This window comes from Rattus norvegicus, chromosome 8 (assembly GCF_036323735.1).
Source record: "Rattus norvegicus strain BN/NHsdMcwi chromosome 8, GRCr8, whole genome shotgun sequence".
NCBI lineage: Eukaryota > Metazoa > Chordata > Mammalia > Rodentia > Muridae > Rattus > Rattus norvegicus.
The window spans coordinates 98,045,178-98,067,317 of record NC_086026.1 but is presented as its reverse complement, the minus strand read 5'-3'; the positions used below and the strand labels follow the sequence as shown (position 1 = coordinate 98,067,317).

Sequence of the window (22,140 nt, the reverse complement as noted above, 5' to 3'; positions counted from 1 at the left end):
CAGGTGTGGCCCCTGGTGGCAGCACAGGCTAGGACCCCACCATGGTCCAAGGTGTTATCACTGACTACTCACATCAGGCTGTTTCTCACTACCCTTGCATCTCCAGTTCTGCCTTTCTTCATCATGCCCACCTCCTTCTTTTCCATTTCTCTATAACTTGTTCTTCTTAGTGGCACCCATGGTCTCTGAGTGTCTAGGGTTGTCTCATGAGTGCTATGCCCCGCTTGAGAATTATGGCACTGGGCAGGGGTCATCTCAGGCATTGTCTGCTCCCCTTCCCCATCCCCCAGGCCTGCTCAGCTCTGGGATGGTGGTCCTCTCAGTCTAGCTCCCTGTCTGGACCTCATGGCACCAGTCTGGTGGTCATCTCAGGCTTGATCCTCTCCCAGGCCTACTTGAGTGGCCAATGCGAGGGTCATCTGTGTTAGGCTCACTCCTACCCAGCCTGAGGTCAGTCTTCTAGTCTCTAGTTCACACTCTGCCCTGGAAGCCCATCTGGGTCTGCAAAGTGCTGGGCCGGTGGCTGTCTCAGGCTCATTTCTATTCAGGGTGTGTTAGGCTACTAATCATCTGATGTTCACAGGTCAGAACACTGAGTATAAACTAGTCACTCTCTGCCACCTACTGATGCACATGTGACACAATGGCCTCGCCTGCAATGCTTCTAGGGGCAGTACATCTTTTTCTTCTCTCCAGCGAAGGCAAGAACATTCTATTTCAGTCTTGGTGTGTGTTGTTTGCAGAGGAAATCTTGTTTCTTTTGTTGGAGTCCCCATGGAAGTCAAAAACCCTTTAGTTGGGCCTGATTGTGAAGATGAGCCTTCAGGAACACCCACCACCTTTGCTGTCCTTCTGATGGCAGAGGGTGGGGCTCTGTGATGCTCCCCAGTTAGTGTATCTACGTGGGTTCTTCAGGTGCAGAGGTGAGCCCTGCATTAATGTGGTGCTGTAGCTAGAAGAGCACAAAGCAGAATGCTGACACACGAGAAACGAAGTCACTGTTTCACTTTACTCCGTTTGCTGTTCATGTGTCAGGCATCATCAGGCTCCAAGGTCCAGTTCATAGACACACTCGATGTGCCTCAGGAGACAGACTCCACTCATAACTCAGAAGGAGACTTGAGTGGTAAGGCTGTTAGAGCATCTGTACAATCAGAATATCTAAGTCTGGCATCCTCACTTGACAATGTCATTGTGCATGCCAAATGCTTGTGAAATATGGTGTCCTATGTATGAGCAATTTGTTGAGGAATGGCTATTAGTGTTATTATGTAGAAATAAAGATAAAAGCTTGGGATGGAGTGACATTGTTGTGTACCACTAAGTGTGGGACTCTTAAGAATGGATGTTTCCCAAGGGGGCTTCCATCCCCAAAAGAGGAGAAGGGGGAGGGTTAATGGGGGGAGGGATTTGTAAGGATGGGATTGGGAGGGGAGGAGGGATGGGGGCCATGGTCAGAATGTAAAGTGAATAAATAAATAAATTTAAAAAAGAAATCATATAAAAGGGTTATAGGAGAGGATTTGAAATGAGGAAAGTGAAGGGATGATATAATTTTATTATAACCCCCAAAACAAAAGAAAAATATAAGAATTATACGAGATATAATCCACCAAAATGATTTTTTCTGGTTTATCATTCATTTTCTTTATTATTTTGCTTCAGAAATTTATCATGAAGCTTTGGTAAACTTTATCAAATTCCTTTTTTTTCTTTTCTTTTCTTTTTTTTATTAACTTGAGTATTTCTTATATACATTTCGAGTGTTATTCCCTTTCCCGGTTTCCGGGCAAACATCCCCCTCCCCCCTCCCCTTCCTTATGGGTGTTCCCCTCCCAACCCTCCCCCCATTGCCGCCCTCCCCCCATAGACTAGTTCACTGGGGGTTCAGTCTTAGCAGGACCCAGGGCTTCCCCTTCCACTGGTGCTCTTACTAGGATATTCATTGCTACCTATGGGGTCAGAGTCCAGGGTCAGTCCATGTATAGTCTTTAGGTAGTGGCTTAGTCCCTGGAAGCTCTGGTTGCTTGGCATTGTTGTACCTATGGGGTCTCGAGCCCCTTCAAGCTCTTCCAGTTCTTTCTCTGATTCCTTCAACGGGGGACCTATTCTCAGTTCAGTGGTTTGCTGCTGGCATTCGCCTCTGTATTTGCTGTATTCTGGCTGTGTCTCTCAGGAGCGATCTACATCCGGCTCCTGTCGGTCTGCACTTCTTTGCTTCATCCATCTTGTCTAATTGGGTGGCTGTATATGTATGGGCCAAATGTGGGGCAGGCTCTGAATGGGTGTTCCTTCAGTCTCTGTTTTAATCTTTGCCTCTCCCTTCCCTGCCAAGGGTATTCTTTTTCCTCATTTAAAGAAGGAGTGAAGCATTCACATTTTGATCATCTGTCTTGAGTTTCGTTTGTTCTAGGGATCTAGGGTAATTCAAGCATTTGGGCTAATACCACTTATCAATGAGTGCATACCATGTATGTCTTTCTGTGATTGGGTTAGCTCACTCAGGATGATATTTTCCAGTTCCAACCATTTGCCTACGAATTTCATAAACTTGTTGTTTTTGATAGCTGAGTAATATTCCATTGTGTAGATGTACCACATTTTCTGTATCCATTCCTCTGTTGAAGGGCATCTGGGTTCTTTCCATTTTCTGGCTATTATAAATAAGGCTGCGATGAACATAGTGGAGCACGTGTCTCATTTATATGTTGAGGCATCTTTTGGGTATATGCCCAAGAGAGGTATAGCTGGATCCTCAGGCAGTTCAATGTCCAATTTTCTGAGGAACCTCCAGACTGATTTCCAGAATGGTTTTACCAGTCTGCAATCCCACCAACAATGGAGGAGTGTTCCTCTTTCTCCACATCCTCACCAGCATCTGCTGTCACCTGAGTTTTTGATCTTAGCCAATCGCACTGGTGTGAGGTGAAATCTCAGGGTTGTTTTGATTTGCATTTCCCTTATGACTAAAGATGTTGAACATTTCTTTAGGTGTTTCTCAGCCATTCGGCATTCCTCAGCTGTGAATTCTTTGTTTAGCTCTGAATCCCATTTTTTAATAGGGTTATTTGTTTCCCTGCGGTCTAACTTCTTGAGTTCTTTGTATATTTTGGATATAAGGCCTCTATCTGTTGTAGGATTGGTAAAGATCTTTTCCCAATCTGTTGGTTGCCGTTTTGTCCTAACCACAGTGTCCTTTGCCTTACAGAAGCTTTGCAGTTTTATGAGATCCCATTTGTCGATTCTTGATCTTAGAGCATAAGCCATTGGTGTTTTGTTCAGGAAATTTTTTCCAGTGCCCATGTGTTCCAGATGCTTCCCTAGTTTTTCTTCTATTAGTTTGAGTGTGTCTGGTTTGATGTGGAGGTCCTTGATCCACTTGGACTTAAGCTTTGTACAGGGTGATAAGCATGGATCAATCTGCATTCTTCTACATGTTGCCCTCCAGTTGAACCAGCACCATTTGCTGAAAATGCTATCTTTTTTTCCATTGGATGGTTTTGGCTCCTTTGTCAAAAATCAAGTGACCATAGGTGTGTGGGTTCATTTCTGGGTCTTCAATTCTATTCCATTGGTCTATCTGTCTGTCTCTGTACCAATACCATGCAGTTTTTATCACTATTGCTCTGTAATACTGCTTGAGTTCAGGGATAGTGATTCCCCCTGAAGTCCTTTTATTGTTGAGGATAGCTTTAGCTATCCTGGATTTTTTGTTATTCCAGATGAATTTGCAAATTGTTCTGTCTAACTCTTTGAAGAATTGGATTGGTATTTTGATGGGGATTGCATTGAATCTGTAGATTGCTTTTGGTAAAATGGCCATTTTTACTATATTAATCCTGCCAATCCATGAGCATGGGAGATCTTTCCCATCTTCTGAGGTCTTCTTCAATTTCTTTCCTCAGTGTCTTGAAGTTCTTATTGTACAGATCTTTTACTTGCTTGGTTAAAGTCACACCGAGGTACTTTATATTATTTGGGTCTATTATGAAGGGTGTCGTTTCCCTAATTTCTTTCTCGGCTTGTTTCTCTTTTGTATAGAGGAAGGCAACTGATTTATTTGAGTTAATTTTATACCCAGCCACTTTGCTGAAGTTGTTTATCAGCTTTAGTAGTTCTCTGGTGGAACTTTTGGGATCACTTAAATATACTATCATGTCATCTGCAAATAGTGATATTTTGACCTCTTCTTTTCCGATCTGTATCCCTTTGATCTCCTTTTGTTGTCTGATTGCTCTGGCTAGAACTTCAAGAACTATATTGAATAAGTAGGGAGAGAGTGGGCAGCCTTGTCTAGTCCCTGATTTTAGTGGGATTGCTTCAAGTTTCTCTCCATTTAGTTTAATGTTAGCAACTGGTTTGCTGTATATGGCTTTTACTATGTTTAGGTATGGGCCTTGAATTCCTATTCTTTCCAGGACTTTTATCATGAAGGGGTGTTGAATTTTGTCAAATGCTTTCTCAGCATCTAATGAAATGATCATGTGGTTCTGTTCTTTCAGTTTGTTTACATAATGGATCACGTTGATGGTTTTCCGTATATTAAACCATCCCTGCATGCCTGGGATGAAGCCTACTTGATCATGGTGGATGATTGTTTTGATGTGCTCTTGAATTCGGTTTGCCAGAATTTTATTGAGTATTTTTGCGTCGATATTCATAAGGGAAATTGGTCTGAAGTTCTCTTTCTTTGTTGTGTCTTTGTGTGGTTTAGGTATAAGAGTAATTCGTAATTGGCTTCGTAGAAGGAATTCGGTAGGGCTCCATCTGTTTCAATTTTGTGGAATAGTTTGGATAATATTGGTATGAGGTCTTCTATGAAGGTTTGATAGAATTCTGCACTAAACCCGTCTGGACCTGGGCTCTTTTTGGTTGGGAGACCTTTAATGACTGCTTCTATTTCCTTAGGAGTTATGGGGTTGTTTAACTGGTTTATCTGTTCCTGATTTAACTTCGATACCTGGTATCTGTCTAGGAAATTGTCCATTTCCTGAAGATTTTCAAATTTTGTTGAATATAGGTTTTTATAGTAAGATCTGATGATTTTTTGAATTTCCTCTGAATCTGTAGTTATGTCTCCCTTTTCATTTCTGATTTTGTTAATTTGGACGCACTCTCTGTGTCCTCTCGTTAGTCTGGCTAAGGGTTTATCTATCTTGTTGATTTTCTCAAAGAACCAACTTTTGGTTCTGTTGATTCTTTCTATGGTCCTTTTTGTTTCTACTTGGTTGATTTCAGCTCTGAGTTTGATTATTTCCTGCCTTCTACTCCTCCTGGGTGTATTTGCTTCTTTTTGTTCTAGAGCTTTTAGGTGTGCTGTCAAGCTGCTGACATATGCTCTTTCCTGTTTCTTTCTGCAGGCACTCAGCGCTATGAGTTTTCCTCTTAGCACAGCTTTCATTGTGTCCCATAAGTTTGAGTATGTTGTATCTTCATTTTCATTAAATTCTAAAAAGTTTTTAATTTCTTTCTTTATTTCTTCCTTGACCAGGTTATCATTGAGTAGAGCATTGTTCAATTTCCACATATATGTGCACATTCTTCCCTTATTGTTATTGAAGACCAGTTTTAGGCCGTGGTGGTCCGATAGCACGCATGGGATTATTTCTATCTTTCTGTACCTGTTGAGGCCCGTTTTTTGACCAATTATATGGTCAATTTTGGAGAAAGTACCATGAGGAGCTGAGAAGAAGGTATATCCTTTTGCTTTAGGATAGAATGTTCTATAAATATCCGTTAAGTCCATTTGGCTCATGACTTCTCTTAGTCTGTCGACATCACTGTTTAATTTCTGTTTCCATGATCTGTCCATTGATGAGAGTGGGGTGTTGAAATCTCCCACTATTATTGTGTGAGGTGCAATGTGTGTTTTGAGCTTTAGTAAGGTTTCTTTTACGTATGTAGGTGCCCTTGTATTTGGGGCATAGATATTTAGGATTGAGAGTTCATCTTGGTGGATTTTTCCTTTGATGAATATGAAGTGTCCTTCCTTATCTTTTTTGATGACTTTTAGTTGGAAATTGATTTTATTTGATATTAGAATGGCTACTCCAGCTTGCTTCTTCTGACCATTTGCTTGGAAAGTTGTTTTCCAGCCTTTCACTCTGAGGTAGTGTCTGTCTTTGTCTCTGAGGTGTGTTTCCTGTAGGCAGCAGAATGCAGGGTCCTCGTTGCGTATCCAGTTTGTTAATCTATGTCTTTTTATTGGGGAGTTGAGGCCATTGATATTGAGAGATATTAAGGAATAGTGATTATTGTTTCCCTTTATATTCATATTTGGATGTGAGGTTATGTTTGTGTGCTTTCATTCTCTTTGTTTTGTTGCCAAGACGATTAGTTTCTTGCTTCTTCTAGGGTATAGCTTGCCTCCTTATGTTGGGCTTTACCATTTATTATCCTTTGTAGTGCTGGATTTGTAGAAAGATATTGTGTAAATTTGGTTTTGTCATGGAATATCTTGGTTTCTCCATCAATGTTAATTGAGAGTTTTGCTGGATACAGTAACCTGGGCTGGCAGTTGTGTTCTCTTAGGGTCTGTATGACATCAGTCCAGGATCTTCTGGCCTTCATAGTTTCTGGCGAGAAGTCTGGTGTGATTCTGATAGGTCTCCCTTTATATGTTACTTGACCTTTTTCCCTTACTGCTTTTAATATTCTTTCTTTATTTTGTGCGTTTGGTGTTTTGACAATTATGTGACGGGAGGTGTTTCTTTTCTGGTCCAATCTATTTGGGGTTCTGTAGGCTTCTTGTATGTCTATGGGTATCTCTTTTTTTAGGTTAGGGAAGTTTTCTTCTATGATTTTGTTGAAGATATTTACTGGTCCTTTGAGCTGGGAGTCTTCACTCTCTTCTATACCTATTATCCTTAGGTTTGATCTTCTCATTGAGTCCTGGATTTCCTGTATGTTTTGGACCAGTAGCTTTTTCCGCTTTACATTATCTTTGACAGTTGAGTCAATGATTTCTATGGAATCTTCTGCTCCTGAGATTCTCTCTTCCATCTCTTGTATTCTGTTGGTGAAGCTTGTATCTACAGCTCCTTGTCTCTTCTTTTGGTTTTCTATATCCAGGGTTGTTTCCATGTGTTCTTTCTTGATTGCTTCTATTTCCATTTTTAATTCCTTCAACTGTTTGATTGTGTTTTCCTGGAATTCTTTCAGGGATTTTTGCGATTCCTCTCTGTAGGCTTCTACTTGTTTATTAATGTTTTCCTGTGTTTCCCTAAGTGTGTTCATGTCTTTCTTGAAGTCCTCCAGCATCATGATCAAATATGATTTTGAAACTAGATCTTGCTTTTCTGGTGTGTTTGGATATTCCATGTTTGTTTTGGTGGGAGAATTGGGCTCCGATGATGGCATGTAGTCTTGGTTTCTGTTGCTTGGGTTCCTGCGCTTGCCTCTCGCCATCAGATTATCTCTAGTGTTACTTTGTTCTGCTATTTCTGACAGTGGCTAGACTGTCCTATAAGCCTGTGTGTCAGGAGTGCTGTAGACCTGTTTTCCTCTCTTTCAGTCAGTTATGGGGACAGTGTGTTCTGCTTTCGGGCGTGTAGTTTTTCCTCTCTACAGGTCTTCAGCTGTTCCTGTGGGCCTGTGTCTTGAGTTCACCAGGCAGCTTTCTTGCAGCAGAAAATTTGGTCTTACCTGTGGTCCCGAGGCTCAGGTTCGCTCGTGGGGTGCTGCCCAGGGGCTCTCTGCAGCGGCAGCAACCAGGAAGACCTGTGCCGCCCCTTCCGGGAGCTTCAGTGCACCAGGGTTCCAGATGGTCTTTGGCTTTTTCCTCTGGCGTCCGAGATGTGTGTGCAGGGAGCAGTCTCTTCTGGTTTCCCAGGCTTGTCTGCCTCTCTGAAGGTTTAGCTCTCCCTCCCACGGGATTTGGGTGCAGAGAACTGTTTATCCGGTCTGTTTCTTTCAGGGTCCGGCGGTGTCTCAGGCAGGGGTTTTGCCGCTCCTGGGCCCTCCCCCACGGGAGCCCAGAGGCCTTATACAGTTTCCTCTTGGGCCAGGGATGTGGGCAGGGGTGAGCAGTGTTGGTGGTCTCTTCCGCTCTGCAGCCTCAGGAGTGCCCACCTGACCAGGCGGTTGGGTCTCTCTCTCACCGGGTCTGGGAGCAGAGAGCTGCTGCGGGCCGGGATCCTCGGGCATGGGACTTCCGGTAAACACAGAACGTGCCCGGTCCTAGAGAAATTCTGCTTCCGTGTGTCCCAAGCTCACCAGGCAGGTTTCTTGCAGCAGAAAATTTGGTCTTACCTGTGGTCCCGAGGCTCAGGTTCGCTCGTTGGGTGCTGCCCAGGGGCTCTCTGCAGCGGCAGCAACCAGGAAGCTCCTTTTTTTTTCTATTGACATGATTGCTTGATTTTATATTTAAGATTATTTAAGACACATAACATATATGTCGAATAAAAATTACATCTATATGATACCCATCCGCCACATAGGGGTGATTACCAATCTCTTTAGCTTTGGGTTCCTCTTTGCCCATTGTGGATGCTTTGCCTGGTGCCCAGAAACTTGATTTTTCTTCTCCCAGGGCAATTTACCAGGGCTGCCCATGAGTATCGCCTTGGCTCTGGTGACTTGTAACTCTGCCTCCCCCTGGGTGGAGACCTGGGCAGTTTGTAAAACGTTGAAGTCGGTATTCCTGCAGTATGAAAGGATTATTCTTGTAACTCAAAGAGATTCTGAGCATTGATTTTCCAACGCTTTCTCCATTTCAATAATTTCCAATTCTGTCCTGACTCACTCAACACAAGTTCATCAAAGGTGTGTCTCTATGATTGAAATTAGATTTATCTGGGACTCAATTGTCTCGGGGTGTGACTTGAAATGCCAGGCAAGTGTAGACAGGTTTTTGTTTTCTATGGACTGGCATTTTACAGCCTTGACTATTCACTTTACTGTAATTATGAGCGCTCATCTAGGTCTTTCTGAATTCTTGTCCTTTGTCATGTGTTCGCTCATTGCTCTGTTATCTGGCCTCTGCCCCATTCGTTTTAATTTAACTCAACTCCTTTGGCATTTACTGTGCATTTTCTGTTCCCGGAGGTGGATAATTCCTGATAGAAGAGCGAGTCTGGGAGAAGCATGCTGCTGTGTGTGCTGGGGTGTATGACAAGAAGTGCCACCTTTCTGTTTCTTTTCAAATCTTATTCTGAGGTCACAGGGCTGCTGGGGGCAAGCTTAGCAGACAGGAACGCATGAAAGGACCATATTATAGTATCAGAAAAAGACCCCACTCAGTTCCTCTTTCTTGGGTGTCAGGGTGTGAAGCAACTGTGGGAAAAGGGTGTGGAGTAAGGTCTGTGCCACCTTAGAGGCTTTCTGTAGACGATGATAAGGTTCATTTTCTGTCCCTACTTGCCCTATCCTGGGGAGAAAGTGAACTGGAGAGCCACATTTCTAAGAAAGAATGGGGAAGGCACTGAGCTGGTTTAGTAATAATCCCTACACCAATCAGAGAACTCATATATGAGTGCACACACAAAACCACACACTGCAGGATGCCATGTGACCCTTGGTATGGTCTCTGAATTTGACAGATGTCTGTGCCTGAGGACCCAGGAGAAGTCCAGGGCTGTGGGAGTTTCCCTTGGGTGAATATGTTGACTTCCTGTGTTCCCTGACTGTATGAAATTGACTGACTGGAAATGTGTTGTTGACACATTGAGCAAAATATGTGGCCAGCATCCCAAGGTGGGTCTTTTCTGAAGTGGTGGGTCTAGGAAAGGATCAGTTCTGGAAAATGAAACAGTCACTCATCAGTGGTCCAAGGGCAGTGTGGAGAGTTACTGAGTGCTTAGCAGCTGGTCTGAGGGCTGCAATTAATTTTAGATTTGGTGAGTGCTTCCTTGTCCTACCCATGGCCTCATTTTAGAGAAACTTATTGATAGAAAGTCCTGCGGTTGGAGAAATAGCTCAGTGGTTAAGAGCTGCTCTTCCAGATGACCCAAGTTCAATTCTCAGCACCTACATGGTGGTTCACAAATGTCTGTAACTCCAATCCATGGATCTGATGCCCTCACACAGATGTTCATGCAGGCAAAACCACCAATGAATAATATATATATATATTATTCATATATATATGTATATGTGTGTGTGTACATCTATACATCTACACACACACACACACACACACACACACACACACACACACACACACACCCAAAGTCTTCAGAACTGACTCTACCTCATGGTAGCACTGTGAACAAAGGGCGCAGGAAAGAAAGAGGGAAGCTCACAATTCTAAGTCCTTTTGTTACAAACTGGTGCCATCTCAGGGACTTGAGGATTTTCTTGTAAGTTGCTCACCAACCCTGTCAACTGGGCATATTCCCTTTCTAGCAATGAAGACATGAGCCCCAGATGACCAGGACACCATTGTCAAACCACGTGGCTCATTAGAAGTGGAACTGGGTTACAAAGTGTATCTGTTTTTCTTCTGGTGGACTGAACATGCTGTTTTCTCAGCAGGGATAGACTGGGAGAGGCAGATAAAGCTGACCTGAAGATGCCTGAGGCAGAGGCTGTATACCAAGGCACGAGTGTTCCCATCCTGGGTTCAGATGTGAGCTGCTTGGAACAAGTCCAGTGTCTGATCCTTAGATTCCACAGCAATCCTCCTGCTCCAGCCTCTGGTGTACTGCGGTAACAGGTATGTGTCACCACTCTGGAGGAGATTCCTGTCCTTCATTTTTGCACCTTGATATCCTCACTAGGTGTGCTCTGTGGCTCCTCTGTCCCATCCAGGGCATAGGATGAAACATCAGGGACCCCTGTGGTACCTTTGTCTAAGGCATGTGAGATTTCTAGATTTACTTTTATAATAATATGTACATATTACATCCTTTCTAAAGTGAAAAAATATAAATGTGTGAACATACTATGTAGGCGCCAACTTGAATTGTCCCTTTAAGTCTTTTTTCCCAAGTCACACTGGGGTCAAAACTCTTCAGAGTATGACATTACATGGAGATGGGGTTTTTCAGGAGGTACCACGGTTAAAATGAGACCATTAGGGTGGCCCTGACTCAGTATGACTCTTGTACTTATGCAAGGGTGATTTGGACAGAGACGGATACACATAGGGAGGTGACAATATTAAGAGACATGGAAAGAAGACGGCTATCCACAAACCAAAGTCAGGAGTCTGGGGCAAATTGCTCCCTTAGGACCCTTAAAGGAGCCAACTTTACCAACTTCCATCAGTGTTTTATAGCCTCAAAATGTGAGATAATAAGTTTTGGTTGTTGAGCCAGCAATCTGTAGCACTCCATGTATGTGGCCCCAGTAAACCACTGCAGTAGGCATTCGTAAAGATAGTACAGTAGTTGCTGTCATCGTGTATTTATTTAAATTATCTAAGGCCAGTTGCTACAGACCAATTTCACAAGGCACGTATGGAAATTGGTTTCGTTATTTGTATTCATAAACTGTATAAAGAGATGGTGGACCGGGTTCATGAAACCCTCTTGCTCCTTACACACCGAGCTGTGTCACCAAAGAACTGTAGCATTTTTACCACTCTGCTTTTAGGAAGGCTTGAGAGAATGAAAACGTTTAAACGCTATTGATTTATTGCTACCATGTATGTGTGAGTGTTTGGAAATGAGAGGACACCTTGCTGGAGTTTGTTCTTTTGTTCCACCACCAGGGGACAAACTTGGTTGTTAGACTTGGAGGCAGGCGCCATCCACTGGCTGAGCCATCTTGCTGGCCCAGTTGTTGAGGACATTTATTCCGTGACTAAAATTCATGAGTTGGCTGATTTTCCAACAGTGCTTTCCAGAGTGTGGGTGTTGCGTCTTCCTCAAACTTCCATTTCTCCTTGCAGGTTTGCTTTGCATTTGCAAGTCAATGCTGGCCCTCCTCAAACTGGACAGAACAGTCTAGATGCTTCCAATGAAGAGTTTCTTGTAAAGTACTGGGAGAGGCGACAGATGTGGTGGTTACATGATCACTGCTGCCATCCTATGCTTGAGTGCTTTGCCTGGCCATAGCTATTTTTTAAGTTGATATTAGTGTCCAAACTGACTATTGCTATTTATAGAAATAGCAGAGGAGGAGAAACCTCAGGAAACAGTGGGCATCCTTAAAGAAAGGAAGGAATTTTCTAGTTATAATGTTAAGTGATTCAACAGCTACGGCAAAAGCAGATCCAAGAAAAACCCTGGTCACTGGCAAGGCAAGCTTCATTACAGGGGGGATGTTTGGCTCTGAGATGGGCAACAGATCCAGGAGCTGCAATTCTAGGTGTTGTGATGTTTAGTTTTACTTTAAAGATATGTCAGTGTACGGCCAGATGAACAGCTCCAGTTACTTAAGACTCTGGAAACACTGTATTCTACTGGCAGTAATTAAAATAAAAATCTCAGCTCAGATGATGGGATCCAAGCTAAATTCAAATGTGAGAAATCTATCAATCACAAGGCCAGGACCTGGAACCCAGGGGACATCGCTCATAGCCAGTGGTTGGAGGCTTCCAGCCAGTGTCAGGATTGTAACCACAGGACAGGCATTAAGGCCAGGAAACCAAACAGGGTTGGGCAATCCTGCTGGAGGTGTAGCTAGTTCTGCAAGCCAGGCATGACCCAACCGAGGGAGCTTGAGCAGCCTGCAGACGGAGCTACAGAGACACTGGAGTCATTGATCTTCAGGACATGTCCTTCTTGTGTTGTCACAGGAGCCTGTTGGGACTTGAGAGGGTGAAGGCAGTCCAAAGAAGTCCTCTGGGTTATCCCAAGAGGATAGAGGCTATCCCAAGAGGACCAGTACCAAGAAATAGGCCATGTAAACTTAGCATACCCTTCTCTGAGGTATGCCAAAGCCAGGGCTTTTCTAGATTGCCAGCTTTTTTATTGGAACCAATGTGGATTATAGGGTGTTGGGATTAAGTTAATGTGGTGTATTTGTTTCCTCTAAATTGAAATGTTACCTCATGGAAGGAAGCTGACTCAGGAAGGAAATGCAATTTAAAAGTCACAGGAAGCTCCTGAAAACTACAAGATCTACAAGCCTCACATCCCAACAGGGGCAACTACCAAGTGGAGGAGACTGTGGCTCAGCAGAGTTGCCTGAAAGTTGGCCAGAGAGCTCTAGGAGAAGTTTCACGAGCCATGGTTTGTGTTGGGATAGGCTCCTCAGTGAGTCTTTGAGTCAGAGAGCTCCTGTAAGGAACCCCAGCAAACTGAGGTGCATAGGTGTTCACATCTCCTATTAAGAAGTCACACAACAGCTAGGTAAAGGAAAATCTCATTTAGCTACCTTGAAACAGTCACTAGCAATGGGAAAACTGGCCAGGTGCCTTCTACTCAGTAAGCAGGTATTGAGTACCTTTCTCAGTCAATGATGGAGGAGCAGAGTGAGAATGCAAATGAGAGAACCAAAGGCTCCACAGTTAAGAGCACGGACTGCTCTTCCAGAGGACCTGGCTGTGATTCCCAGCACCCATATGGCAGCAGGTCACAACTGTCCGTAACTCCAGATCTGACATCCTTGTGCAGGCAAAACGCCAAGGTGCGTCAAATAAAAATATAAATTAGAAGAAGAAGAGGAAGAAGAAGGAGAAGGAGAAGGAGAAGAGGAAGAAGAAGAAGAAGAAGAAGAAGAAGAAGAAGAAGAAGAAGAAGAAGAAGAAGAAGAAGAAGAAGAAGAAGAAGAAGAAGAATGTCAAGGCTCACAGACTGCAGACAGCCTGAAGATCCACAGGCTTGGGCACAGCAGCCAGAGATGGTGTCTAATTGTGTAGCAGGTATAACAGAGTGGCAGTTCCACCAGAGAGGCTAATGGTGACTGTGGGAAGGCTTGCTCAGAGGCTGTTTGTGTATGAGGAGATTATTTTGTACTTTGGTGGTAACTATTTGATGCCACCAAGCCTGGGCCCGACCTGAGCCATGTGAACCATTTTGCCTTGGGAGCACATTGAAAGAGGCAGCAAAGAATCAGTGGTTAAGGTAAGAATACTTTAACGCAACATCTTTACAAACCCAATTAACTTAAAAATCCCAAAACTTTTCATAAAGTGTGAATCAATACTGTATAGGGTCTGGGGAAAAGGAAAAACAATAGTGATTTGGTTCTTTCCCTGAAATTTTTGTTCATCATGATTTTTTTGGCTTTAATTTTGATTATTAAAATGTTTATCTTCATTCTGCTGAGTGAAATATGTCAGTCTCACAAGAACCCCATGTGATTTTTATATACATGAGTGTGTAGAATAGACAGACCCGGAGGATTGGAGCAGAAGAGTGGTTTTCAAAGGCTGGAGAGTGAGGGCTGGTGACTTCCTGTTTAGCAGGCAGAGCTTTTCTTTGGGCTGATGAGAGGTTCTGGAAAATGATCATGGTGATGATTGCATAAAGTTGTGGGCAGCCAACGTCACTGCACGTACACTTAAAACTGTTGGAAGAATAACTATCGATAGTATATATACATATACTATAAAATTAAATTTCTCTCTCTCTCTCTCTCTCACACACACACACACACACACACACACACACACACACACACACACACACACACACGCTGGGTGCTTTGGCTTCCTTTAAGTCTTAAGTACTGCATTCCACTCATATCAGCACCAGCACCATGGTTTGGAGGCTGCAAACAGGAAGACCACCGGATGGGAGAGGACAGAATATGGCAGGAGAGACCTGAACTGAGCGTTGGATGGTGGAAGACATTCTCAGAGCAACGGCAAGCAGTAGACTCCATGGGCGTATTGGAATATGAGCCCGTGATGGTTTGAATGAAAATGGCCCCATAGGCTCATAGGGAGGGGCGTGACTGAAAGGATTAGGACCTTTGAAGGAAGTGTGTCACTGGGGGTGGCTTTGAGGTTTCAGAAGCTCAAGCCAGGCCCAGTGGCTACCTCTTCCAGCTGTGTGCCGATCCAGATGTAGACCTCTCAGCTACCTCTCCAGCACCATGACTGCCTGAGTGCCACCATGCCTCCCACCAAGATGATAATGGACTAAACCTCTGAAGGAGTTGCCATGGTCACAGTGTCTCTTCACAACAGTAGAAACCTTAACTAAGACAAGCCCCCAAGAGAAGGCAGGTACTCAAGAGTTGTGGAAGGAACAAGGTGAAGCCTGGGCTGAGTTGAGGGATAGGGTGCAACTTTCAGAAATAAGATCAGAAAGGGAGATCAGAACCAGCCAGCTAGGACCTGCTGTGAGATTTCACTTCACCTGCTAGGCAGTAGTGGGACAATGGAGGTGACAAACAGAACAAGACACATTTCTATAGTTATGTGGTAGGGAGGATAGATGGGAAAAAGGGCCCTAGATCCTGGAAATCTTTTAGGATTGTGGGGTGCACAATACTCAGGAGGAAGTGAAGAATCTGGGCAGGAAACCCAGAGTAGTTGGGTGAGCAGAATTGGAGATGAATAGTTGGATGTTTAATTAATGGGATTCTATCACCTGACATAGATCATACAATTACCTGGAAGGTGGCTCTGGATGAACCTTTACTTGTGCTAAGAGGAGAATGTGTGAATGAATGAAGTCTTCCAGAACGGCTTCTGCATGGACACACACACACACACACACACACACACACACACACTCACTCACACAGTGTGGTTGGCCACATACAGGTTGAATTATCTCAGGAAATTCTCTTATCCTCCAGGTGCCTCAGTTGCTTAATTTGTAACAATGGGATGATGTTAGTAAGTACCTCAAATGATTACTTTGGGACTTAAAGAAGTCACTATGTGATAAAGCTAGGAAACTCGACTAACACACAGTAAAATAGAGACACTGTTTAAACAGTAGAAGTAAATGAAAATAGTGTGCAAATCATGTTTCTTTTGTTAATATTTTTAGCATACAAAGCTATAGATTTCATTTTGGCATCTTCATACATATTTACCATTGAATCCTACTCACACCCACCCCTTTCCTGCCCTCTGCTAGTCCTTCTCCTCCCACTGGTTTCCACCTTCCTCACAATGGCTCCCTGTCTGTTTTCAGGTCACCAATAAATGCCCTACATATCATCTATGAATTTTGAGTCTACATATAAAAAATAATATTTTGTGTTTCTTGCCACAACTACCATAGCTTTTCCTCTTACCCTCTTTCTTTAGGTTTCTCCATCTCAGAGCCCCCACCTATACACACACACACACTAAATGTGTGTATATATATATATATACATATATATATATATATATATATATATATATATATATATATATATATATATATAGTGTGTGTGTAATGAGGGATGTTTGTCTAAATGCAGACCATCTTTCTGAGGCACTGTTGAAGCAGGTCAGGGTAACTCCGGGGGTTTTGGTGTGGGGTCACTGTGAGGCACACGAGTGTTGATGCTGTGCAGGGTTAGAGCAGTAAGGAGAGGGTGTCCATATAACATGCAACCCCAGGGCTGGCTTCATACATGGCACAATGTGTTAAAAGCATTCAAGGAGGCCAAGTGGATTTGTAATTCCAGGCAGGTGGATGAGGCCGAATGACTTGTGAACATCCTTGTGAACATCCTTGTGAATGTCCTTGTGAACATCCTTGTGAACATGCTTGTGAAATCCTTGTGAAGTCCTTGTGAACATCCTTGTGAACGTCCTTGTGAACATCCTTGTGAAGTCCTTGTGAACATCCTTGTGAACGTCCTTGTGAACATCCTTGTGAACATCCTTGTGAACGTCCTTGTGAACGTCCTTGTGAACATCCTTGTGAAGTCCTTGTGAACATCCTTGTGAAGTCCTTGTGAACATCCTTGTGAACATCCTTGTGAAGTCCTTGTGAACATCCTTGTGAAGTCCTTGTGAACATCCTTGTGAAGTCCTTGTGAACATCCTTGTGAACATCCTTGTGACTGTCCTTGCTACTGCTTTCTCACATCCTCCCCAGAAGCCGGCAGCTCATTTTGGTGTTGGAATTTGATCAATTCCTGGGAGAGGTTTATACGTATTTGTGATTATTTTGCAGTCAATTAAAAACGAAGGTCATATAGACACGTGTCCCAAGGGAGCTCACACCCAGTGATGGAGTCCCTCTGATTGACAGCTGCCCTTCATGTTCATGGCTCTGCTGGAGTACTCTTCCCCTGGCCTTTGAGAGCTGAGAGCGGTGGTCAGAGTTTTAGTATCCGTTCCAATGTCACTTCCTCAGGAAAACTTCGCATTTTCCTAGATGTGATATCTCCCACGTCACTGACGTCACTGTGTGCTTGCCTTTCGTGACCTTCGTTGGGGATTGTAATATATTGTTCTCAGACTTACATGTATGTTGTCTATATTCTTCCTTAGATAATAAATTCTGTTCACCCCATCTTTGATGTCTACATGGCCCCGGAACAGCCCAAGTGCTAACTAAACACGTGTTGAACACAGTGAAGTTTCGGTTGTATCACACGCCCAGCATCCAGAGGGATTCAGAGAGAGTAAGTGGTCAGGGTGGTTGAGCTGGATGGCTGTTTTGTTTTTTGATTTTTGGTCAATATTTATATTCTGCATAGTATATCTTTTTTTTTTGATGGGTGTGGGATCTCTTCTCGACCCTCACTCAGTCTTCAGAACGGCATACCAAATGGTGTGTCATAGGAGGCTTGCCATCCCAGTGGCTGTCCTGTCCTACTGTAGTTACTGAGGGGTCATCTTGAAGAATGCCCACAGTGCTGGTATTGTCCATGAGTAGAACAATTAACAAGGGTGGAAAGAGTTGACCTCCCCCTCTTCTATTCCTTTGGTTTTGCCTCACATCATTAGTGGTGGGGAACAATGCCATGGGGGTGTCGTCAATTCTAGTATTAAATGCTAGTATTAAATGCTAGGAATAATTATAGAAGAAATTGGAGACTCTCTTTGCTGCAGTGTGTGTTGCTGAGGAAATGAAGAACGTCACATTCAAAATCTCATTTCCCCTTTTAACTACAGGGATCTCAGCATCAAAAGACTTCATGCCCAAATTTCCACTTTGTAAAAATGCAGCCTGTAAGTTAAGCCAGCAGGGGGCGCTACTACCCTTCCTAAGAAGTGTCTGGTTTATTTATTTTATTTATTTTTTATTTTTTTAACCTGAAGACAGTGACATCTGGATTGTGGAACCAAAGATGATCAAGGTGGATGTTAATGACGCTCAGCCCCAAACCTGAAAAGAGAAAGGTTTATGATAGTGTGATTTATATGCTTTCCTAAAAACTCACATGAAGCAATCCCATGGGCGGGAGGGTGAGTAGACTCTACTCAGTTTGGAAAATAAAGCATGAGCTGACTTTTGTATTGATTTAATGTGATGCACACATCACCTCAGGGTCATCTGCGTGTTTAGAGGTCATTAGCATCTGGTTGGGATTTCTCAGTCAGGGAGGATGCACAGAGACCCGAAGGATGCCTGTGATAAACGTGTGAGGAGATCTTCGATGATGTTTATGTTGAACATCAAAGTCTGCAGTTCGAATGTGACCTTAGAGAGAGCGCACAGCCAGCAGACTGCTGAAGGTAGCCAGTACTTTATGTGTAAGGTTACTTGTTGGCTCTACGATGCTGTCCTGGATTTGATTAACCTTAGCACCACCTGAGGAGAATTTTGCTGCAATGGCCTCCCCATCTTTTTCCCCCTGTGACTTTGGTCCCATTCAGGGCAGAGTCACAGTCACTGAGGTAAATAATCATGCCTGTAACCTTCATGGCTCCTCCCTGGTGCGACGCTTCTCTGCTTGAGTTGCTGAAAGCAGGGCGTGGGATGCATGAGGACTCAGCCGTTCGTAGTAGGACAGTGGTCCAATTTCTAGTGGTCCATTTGCTGAAGGCTGCAGGGGTTGTTTCTAGTTCTTCTAATAGGATCAGCTTCTGAGGACTGTCCCTGAGTGTCCTTTTGCCTTTCAACTAATGAACGTGCTGAAATCACCTTGGAGAGGGAGCCGTTCTGAGGAGGAGCCGGAAGTGAGGCAGCAGGCATACCAGGGCCATGCCTATCTAGCACTCCTCTCATGAAACCCTGGTTTCTGGCTGCAAGCATTTCCTGGAAAGCACCATTCTCAGGAACTGTTTGTGTGTCCCTGGGGCTGTCACTCAAAGTCTGTCACGTTACTGGGGAAAAGTCTCCAGCCCTGCTCTTTCGAGATAGTGGAGTGTACATGTTGTTAGACGTTGGCCCTGAAAACTTTGAGACTTGTTGGATTTGTGGTAACTAATTATCAATTCGCTGTTGAAAGGAAGAGGGAGGGGCTCCATATTAGAGTCCACATATGGTGTCCCCAAGACAACAGCTATGCGTTTTTTTTCTTTTTTCTCCTTGCAAAGAAGAAAATGCGACAAAGCTCCTGAGTGTCTAGGATTCATCTCCTCTCTTGCCAGGGTCTTAGAAGCTGCAGAGCTGAAAGTGTTTGCTCCGGGCTGATGGAGAGGCCTCAGTTGCCTGAGTCTTGCACCTGTGTTTCATCCTTGGCCTAGATGAGAACAGGTCCCTGCTGGTTTCGTGTCCAGAACCAGGCAAGACTACAAACATCACTTGCAGGCAGATGTTGGGTTATTTAGAGCAGGGGGAAGGGGACTCAAGTTGAGGAGCTGGTGGGACTCATTAAAGGGGGTTGGGCCAATGCAAATTCAACAGGCCAAGTGGAGTGCTGGCAGGAGAGCTGGCTTTTTGAACACTCTGAGTCTTCGTGGAGGTCTTTAGAAACAGGGTAAGTCCCCATGTGACTGGAAGGTTGGTGGGAGGTCTTCCCGTAGGCTTGGGTGTGGATTTGATGAACCCTCAAAGTCTTTGCAGCATTTTGATTTTGTGGTCAAGATTAGGCAGACACATGTGGCTGTAGATGAAATAAAACAGGGGCCTAATGGGAAGCTTTATGCGCTGTATCCTTACCTCCTGCCGGCTTCCAAATGCACCACAAGTCTGTTCTGTGCTAGAGGGTCTGTCTTAGTATGTTTCGGTTTCAGAAGCCAAGTAGTATTCATCTTTTCTACCTACACTATCGCTTTCTTCCTTCGTCTAGAAACCTTTTTATTCATTTATTTTTATTCTTTGACAGTTTCATGCATGTATATAATGATTTTTAGTCATTTCTTTTTGCTATTTTTTTTTTTTTGTGGTGACACACAGCAGCACTGTACTTGAAGAAGCTGGGGTAGAGAAATATTTATTTTGAGTCTCTCTTAAACACTCAGAACAAAGGAGAAAATTTACCAGTCCAGGATCTTACGACACGATTGGAATTCATTCATTTAATCTCCACCCCAATTGCTCCAACTTAGTTTATTTTCTGTTAGCACTTAATGTTCACCCCACAAGAAATAACAGCCAGCCTCCCAACAAAACCCGAATCCAAGTCTTACAGAGCTCCCCCTCCATGCTCCCTTTATAGATACTTTTTTGAAACAAGAGTATCTTGAAGTTTGATAAACTGTTTCAAGCATCCAAGGTGGGGAGCACCTCCTTCTGAAGGCTTTGTGCTGTAGACTTCCCCAAGATGTGAGTTTACTCAGAGAAGAAAGACCAATTGTTCCTTCCAAGCAAAACACAGCCATGTATCATTTACCATCGCACTCCTCTTCCAAACACTGATCTTGTTCTGATGTGAAGCCAGAGTGTGTGTGAAATACAGCACAGGTCCGGGTCTTTCAGGACCACGAGTGTGTCAAATAGCAGGCACACCACCCTTAGAGGGAGGAGAGAAGGTCCCAAACTGGTCTTTTCTAATTCCTTCTCTGCTGCCAAACTCAAGCAAAGTAACCTAATGGCTATTCACCACCATAGGAAAATTGCCTTTGCCATTCGGATTGCCAAGGGGATTTCCATCCTAGATTCTATTTCTTGAAATACCTTCCGTGTCTTTATTCTGATCTTAAGTGTGAGACCTTAAGCTCTTGAGAGCTTTTGTTAGTGTGTGCATGTGAATCTTGAGGGTTTTTGTTGGTGTGTGTATATAAAGTTTTGCCCTAAACAAATGCAGCTAGGCTCCATGTGGATGCTGGCCGCTATCCCTCCTCACACCAACACTATGGGTTAGTCCCCTACTTTGTGAAGTCCCTCAGGATGATGTCCTGGGAAAAGGCTTTACGTATTTTTTTCCACTTATTTATGTATATGTGAAGGTGTTCCTGGGGAGGCCAGAAGAGGGCATGGGATCTCTGGAATAGAGTTAGAAGTGGTTGTGAGCCACCTGTGGGGTGCTGGGAATGGAACTCTGGTCAGTGAAAGAGCAGAAGTGCTCTTAACCATTAAGCCATCTCTAGCCAGAGAAAGGTTTTTGACTGGTACAGAAACTTGGCTAACATTATAACAGAAGAAAGAAAGGGGATACAGATAGTGAGATGCTCAGAATGTGGGGGTTTGGTGTTGATTGAAAAGCACACCTAGTGTTCTCTTGTAAAAAACAAAAGGTTCAGTGAAGTGATAGCAGTTTCTCATACAGGGTGACACATGCATTCCTCACAGTCAAGGCATCGTGGAATTTCATGCAACAAAAATGATCAGGCTTGTGGGAAAAATAAAATTGGGTGGGCACACTCAACCTGTAGAGAGGAGTAAAGGATATTCTAAGACATGAATAAATGTTTTAACTGTCTTAAATCCCCATTAGAGTAAAACAAAACAATGGCAAACTCATCATCACCTGAAACACAGGGAAGTTGACCTAGAGAAAGCCTAAGTTTGCTTAATGGGTCGTATAGCTCAACGAGGGGACTTCTACACCATGAAGAAGGGCGTAGCTGTGAGGTGGACTGTGACGGCAACAAGACTGCTGTGGCTGGTTCTGTCTGTTCTCCTTGTGCTTCGGAAGGAGGCCTCTGGTGCTTTTCTGTTTCTCCCTTTCTTTTAGCAGCTGTGTGAACAGCCTCACATGATGAGGAGACCACAGGTGAGGGGCACTCTGCTTAGTACTGAATTCAAAACACACTCTCTCTGTCTCCCTGTCTATCTCTCTCTCTCTGTCTCTCTCTATCTGTGTCTGTCTGTCTGTCTGTCTGTCTCTCTTCCCCCTACCATCTTTCCATCCATCCATCCTCTATCTATCTATCTATCTATCTATCTATCTATCTATCTATCTATCTATCTATCTATCATCTATCTATTTGTCTTAAATACTTAGTTTGCTGAGTGGTGATGGCCATTTCTTTAATCCCAGCACTTGGGAGGCAGAGTCAGGCAGATCTCTGGGTTC

The 22,140-nt window shown here is 43.7% G+C and overlaps 1 protein-coding gene and 1 pseudogene across 1 annotated transcript in view; one reads left to right on the top strand and one right to left on the bottom strand.

Moving 5' to 3' along the window:
- Positions 1-13,549, top strand: part of Snx14 (sorting nexin 14) — a 224,519-nt gene extending 210,970 nt beyond the window's left edge. Inside the window, exons 32-33 of the transcript XR_010053970.1 lie at positions 10,471-10,654; positions 11,834-13,549. The gene's annotated coding sequence lies outside the window, so the exon portion shown is untranslated. The remainder of the gene's footprint in view (positions 1-10,470; positions 10,655-11,833) is intronic.
- LOC120094507 (small nucleolar RNA SNORA17) lies at positions 551-675 on the bottom strand (annotated as a pseudogene).
- Positions 13,550-22,140: the final 8,591 nt, after the last annotated feature.